This window comes from Lepisosteus platostomus, chromosome 6 (assembly GCF_059453375.1).
Source record: "Lepisosteus platostomus isolate fLepPlt1 chromosome 6, fLepPlt1.hap1, whole genome shotgun sequence".
Taxonomy (NCBI): Eukaryota; Metazoa; Chordata; class Actinopteri; order Semionotiformes; family Lepisosteidae; genus Lepisosteus; species Lepisosteus platostomus.
This window is the reverse complement of record NC_142616.1, coordinates 53698313-53704176: the sequence shown is the minus strand read 5'-3', so window position 1 is coordinate 53704176 and position 5864 is coordinate 53698313. Positions and strand designations below refer to the sequence as shown.

General features: G+C 38.1%; 1 long non-coding RNA gene across 1 annotated transcript; it reads left to right on the top strand.

The window, feature by feature from the left end:
- The first annotated feature begins 3154 nt into the window (after window positions 1–3154).
- LOC148661895 (uncharacterized) lies at window positions 3155–4498 on the top strand. Its single transcript, XR_015939828.1, has 3 exons — window positions 3155–3382; window positions 3490–3555; window positions 3660–4498. It is a non-coding gene; the product is annotated as an uncharacterized LOC148661895 (long non-coding RNA).
- The last annotated feature ends 1366 nt before the right edge of the window (window positions 4499–5864 follow it).

Below are 5864 nucleotides of genomic sequence, written 5' to 3'. Positions count from 1 at the left end.
TATTTCCTTGTGGGAGTTACGTCTGTATGCTTTTGCAGTAAGTTGTTTAACAGTACCCCCTGATGTGCCCATTAATTGAAAACTAAGCCTGTTATTTTTGTTTCAAAACCTGATGAAGCCTACATGTAATTATCATTAACATTTTAAATTGTTTCATTTATCTAGTAACTAGAATAATTCAATTCTAAGAGAGTTAAAGAACAACTGAGAGGCTCCACAAATTAAATGTTCAATTTATGTCATAAAGATGGCAAAGGACTAGTTCAATTCTGGCTTTCTTTGTCCACTTCTTTTTATCAGCACTGAGGATACTTTAAAAAATCTGTACTTATAGTTAATTGAAAATTTGGGGACAAGCACACTTTCAATTTTACATAATCTATTTTTTTAATCTATTACAAATTGTTATAAGGGTATTGTTATCCTTAAAAAAATGTCATTCAACAACTTATGACTTTCTTTTCTATTTTATTACTTATGTTGGAACAAGGCCCAGAAACAATTGGTAGATGCTGATACTTCAAAAAATATTCTCTCCATGCAAGCATTCCTCCCCTATCTGCTGTCACACAATGAATAAATGAACAGCAGCTACATGAAAAACATTCAGCCGTCGATTGGGCAAAGCACTGTGGTAGAGATTTGCTCATCTTCACTTAATGAGAGTAATCAGGTGTTTAGCGGATGTAACTAGGCTTGAAGAAAAGAATGAGTCGAACTAGGAATCTCACTTGTGATTAAGCACAAGTTTTTTTTTATTATATACCAGACCGAAATAGCTCTGTGCTCAGCTGGGAAAAGGGAGAGAAGCTTTGTTCTCACTTCTGAGATCACATAAATATATTTGAAGTGCAGATAATTATGTAGTTGAAATTTCTTTTTTATTTGCTTTAATGACCAAGTGGGATAAAACCGCACTCAGACACACCTGCATTCTCCTACAGTATATGTTTTTCATGACTTATTTAATGGCCAATGTGACAGTGTTACTGCCTCACAATTGTAGGGTCCTTTGTAAATTCTGAGCCGGTGTGCCCTCTGTGAGTTTGCAGGTTCTTCCATTGGCCATACAGATTTTTCTAAATTTTCTGGTGTTCTCACACAGTACAAAAACATGCTATTTGGATTGATTTGTCTCTCATACAGATGCAGCCATTCAAAGTGTGCGGTACAGACAGGTACCGCAGGTAAGATGACACGGGGTACCGCGGTGCGTGATTGGTTGACCGACAGGGGCACTCGTGATCCGTTGGTCTGTCGTAGAAAGACTTACTGTAAACGTCTTTACTGTGCCCGTTGTAGATATTGAATTTTACCACTGAAGGGAAATCTTAGTAGCTGAGCATAAAAAGAATAGGAGCATACTGTAACGCGTGTGAAGGCCATAAACGATATTAATTTTGGAACGTAAACATACAGTATATAGCTGGTCTCGGTACTTTAAAGAAAAAAATACACACCAGTATTCCATTTCTCCCTAAACATTGTAAGCTTCGAAGTCTTTAACTAACGTGATACCGGAGTCAACAAGCATACTTTTAGAATTTGATTAAAAGGGAATATAATATGGAATTGCGTATCTCAAGAATTTAATAACGGTATGATTATATCCGTGTTCTGCGGCAGGGCTGTGTAGGGCTGTTTCGCCTACCTGTTCATGCAAGCTGTCTTGTAGCCTACTGGTCTATGTGCGTGACTACCAACTGGCTGGTTGTGTGTTCGAATCCAGCTGGTGCTGGACCTTTCAGTTTTATTTATTTATTTTTGAATCGCGTAACATAAACATATTACCGTATGCAAACTGTACTGTATACAATATGTATTTGTATATTTAATGTCTTAACTGTGCCCGTTTAAGTATTGAATATTCATATCTAAGTTTACCACTGAAGGGAAATCTTAACATAAACATACAGTATATGGCTGGTCTCGGTACTTTAAAGAAAAAAATACACACCAGTATTCCATTTCTCCCTAAACATTGTAAGCTTCGAATGAAACCACTAAATAAAGACATAAATATAGAAATCTTAAGATTTGTTTTATTTAATGTTGGTAGCAGGATGAACTGTCAGAGTGTATATTTTGTCGCAAAGTTGCTGCAAGATGTTAACAGTGAAAAAGGTATTTAGAAATGAGTTATTTCAAGATGAAAAAGAAAACATACACGAAACATGGTTTCATTACGACCAGAATCGGTCTTGAGATATTTTTAACTTGATTTACAGTATTTGAGAGGTATGTCTTAACACCGATACTACAGTGCTTAAGTATTGCTCACGTATATGTTTCTAGGTTTATATTATGCATTTCATACGGTCAAATTACTTTTGAGCAACTAATAAGAAGCGCGAAATGGTATGCGTTTTAGTTTCGTTTTGTGCTGGAACCCGTGGATTGATTAGACATATCAAGTACATACAAGTCATTTTTTAAATGTTGTAGTTCGTCTTGAAAAAATGTTACGAGTACATCATCTATCAACAATTACACAGGTTCTGTTTCCATATTGCGGATTTTGGTTAGGTATTATCAAATCCAGTGGCGCTGTGTTTTAGTTTACTGAGTCCCATGTCACATGGTCTGTGATTGAAACCTGTAAAACCGGTTTAATTCGTCACAGCCAGCACTCTTCAGGTGTGAGGGTCTTCTGCTCAGAATGAAACGCTAAAATGTTTGTGTATATTCTAATGGTAGTGGGGGCAGGGTGTGTGGGAACAGGTTTGGGTGAAATTGCATTGGAGATCTATGTTCTTCACACCTGAAACATTTTCTCTGAAAGCATTTTCTTCGCAGTTTAACCGATCTTGTTACAGCATGTTACAGTTTACTATTATTAACCATATTAATTTTAAGTGCTTAATGTAAAATCTTGTAAAAATATATTTTCATTGTTCAAATATACATTAAGTCTGACTATCATATAATAAGTTAAATACAAAACAAAAGAAAAAATAGGGTTAAATATAATTCAAAATATTTTGCTAACAATGTTAACTGTTTATGAATAATAAAATGTATTAACTAAGGAGTAGGATGGCACAGTTGTTAGTATGTTTTTTGTTTTGTTTCTTTTTCATAAATACAACAGTAGTACCTGATGTCTCAGTGGCTTTCAAAATTAAATTATGCATGCAAACCTGTGAACTAGAAAGATAACTAAGATATCCATCCATTATATTCCATAATATCCATGAAATATATGGCGCTGAAATACAGTATGTGTGACGCATAAAAGACACCAAGGGATTGGGTGAGCTCCCATCACAAAAAAAAAAACTGCGAACCTGCACTACAGCGACCATAGTACAGTATGGAGACCAAGGCGTTTTACGGGAAGAGACGGGGTGCTTCTGCCGCCCCAGCTTCCAAAGAGCGAAGGGTAAGCAAATACAGCAGACTTCATCTGAAATACGCGATTACAGCGCATATTACAAGGTATTATTGCCGTTTTGAATTTTAAATTCAATTATAATTATTTCTTCGTAGCCTGTTCTTCAAGAAAACACCGCACGGGCGAAACGATCTACCACCAGGACAGTAAAAAAGAAAGCGGTAAGACGGAAAAAAAGAAAAGTTTATTTTGACTTCTGTTCCGCGACTGATGAATACTACTGTGTGACTTTATTTCTTACATGAATTATGTTATTTTGCCACAGGCCGTGGGTCTCTGCTCTCGGCCACTGGCCAGGGTGCCAACCTGTAGAAGCAGCACCTGTATGGAGACATTTCGGCAGCAGCGGGAGCATTACGATGCATTACTGGGGAGGATTGGGAGGCTAGAGTTCCAGCAGTCAAACAGTTGAGCAGCTGTCTCCCGAAAAGTGCCTCTCCCCGCCCCGCAGGCTGCAATGCCTGGCGGAAGCTCTGCCCCCCGCAGAGCACACACCGCCTCAGGACACTCCATCCCGGCCTCTCAGTTCACCACCGCGCAGGAATCTGTTGATGCTGTCCCCACCGGCTATCTCCCCCCAGGAAGCACAGCGGAATTCACAGATGCCAGTGGGACAAATAATTCTCCCAGATGTCCAACTGCTACCCATCACCCAGGAGATGGAGGGGGGGTTGTACTTGCAGTGCATCGGCATAGACGGGAAAGCAAGAGCCGACCGCTACGCCTCCCTCGTGTTTCGAAATCTTGTGACTTTTGAAATTTACTGTGGGTGGACCACGTCTGTAAATTTCGATGGGTCCAGAGGCAAAAGTGCCTTGCCTTGCAATCTCCGGGAAACCATTAGTACGATGGTGAATTGGAGATTCTCAACCCTTGCTGCGTACGACTGGAAAAGAATTCGTGATCGGATCAACGAAATGCTTCGTAGGAGGAGGCGGTCTTTTCCTCTTGTCTAACAGTCTGTCCACAAACAAAACATTCCTGTTAGACAAGAGGAATTGAAAAAAAACAATTTTGTCAATGAAAACCGGTGTGTGTGTCTCTCCCTGCTGGATGTCCCTCTCACAAACTGCTGAATGAATAAAATAATTTTATTGAAAACGAGTTTGCGATTGTCTGGTCTTTAAATTCTTGAGATACGTGATTCCATATTATATTCCCTTTTAATCAAATTCTAAAAGTATGCTTGTTGACTCCGGTATCGCGTTAGTTAAAGACTTCGATGCTTAAAATGTTTAGGGAGAAATGGAATACTGGTGTGTATGTTTTCTTTAAAGTACCGAGACCAGCCATATACTGTATGTTTAAGTTCCAAAATTAATATCGTTTATGGGCTTCACACGCGTTGCAGTATGCTCAGGCACTAAGTAAAAGGAGATGCTTCGTATTGCTTGACTAATTTTAAAAACTAAGTTATAAATGCAGACGCTCCCTCGGTGCGCTGCTCCGGTGCGTCGGCTCCTACACAGTGCCTGTCTGCCGTAAGCGTTACAATATACATACCCAACACTGCTTGTACCCATCTGTCATGCAAATAAAACACCTTGAATTGAATTGAATTGAGGGGAGAAGGGGGGAATACTAAAGCCAATACTGGCTCAATGGGCTTTGACGTGCTAATGCGTTGGTTTAACAGTCCGGGTGTGGCAGGCTTCCAATGTCAACTCGACTCGATTGGAAGACAATGAACGTATTTTAGCCCTAAATGAATTAATAGCAAACATGGTTTACATAAAATACATTTTTCCAAGAAAGTTTATAATAAACGATCTATAGTTGAAATCTGAGCCTACTTTAAAAATTAAGGAAAGCATTTTCAGATAGCAATCACGCTGTGTTTATGTAGAAAAAACGATTAGGTTTATGAGCAATCTAATTACTTATTCGCTTAAAACGCTATATAAAATAAAGTTTATTTAGAGATGAATGATCAGTGTCGCAGTTTAAATAATGTGAGTCAGGAAACTAACACAGCGCCACCGGATTTAATAACGCAATAAAAACGCTATAAAATAATGTGACACAGTACAGCACAGTACAATAATACTGACCATGACTTTAGAAGCATAAATTACACTCAATTTAAACACAAGCTGTCTTTCTGTATGAACCTCTAAGCTGGTTTATACAGAAAATGTAGAAATGCATTAGCCTGATTATGATTAAAAAACACATAATTAAACACGCGTTTGCGATTTAAATCAGAACACGATTTAAATCAATATAAATGTTTATATTGTAACGCATACTGTCCAGCCTCCATTTCTCTATAAAAATTTACTGTTGCACACACACACACAATAGCAGCAGGAACCGCTGTCAGAAGGGAAGATATGTTCAAAATATCGCAAATATCGATCATGTTGCGATATTTTCAAATATAAAAGTCAATTGATTGTCCATAATATCGCTTACCTATTTTTTCGAAGAAATGTTTGTTAAAATAAGAGTCTAGCACCAGCTGGATTCG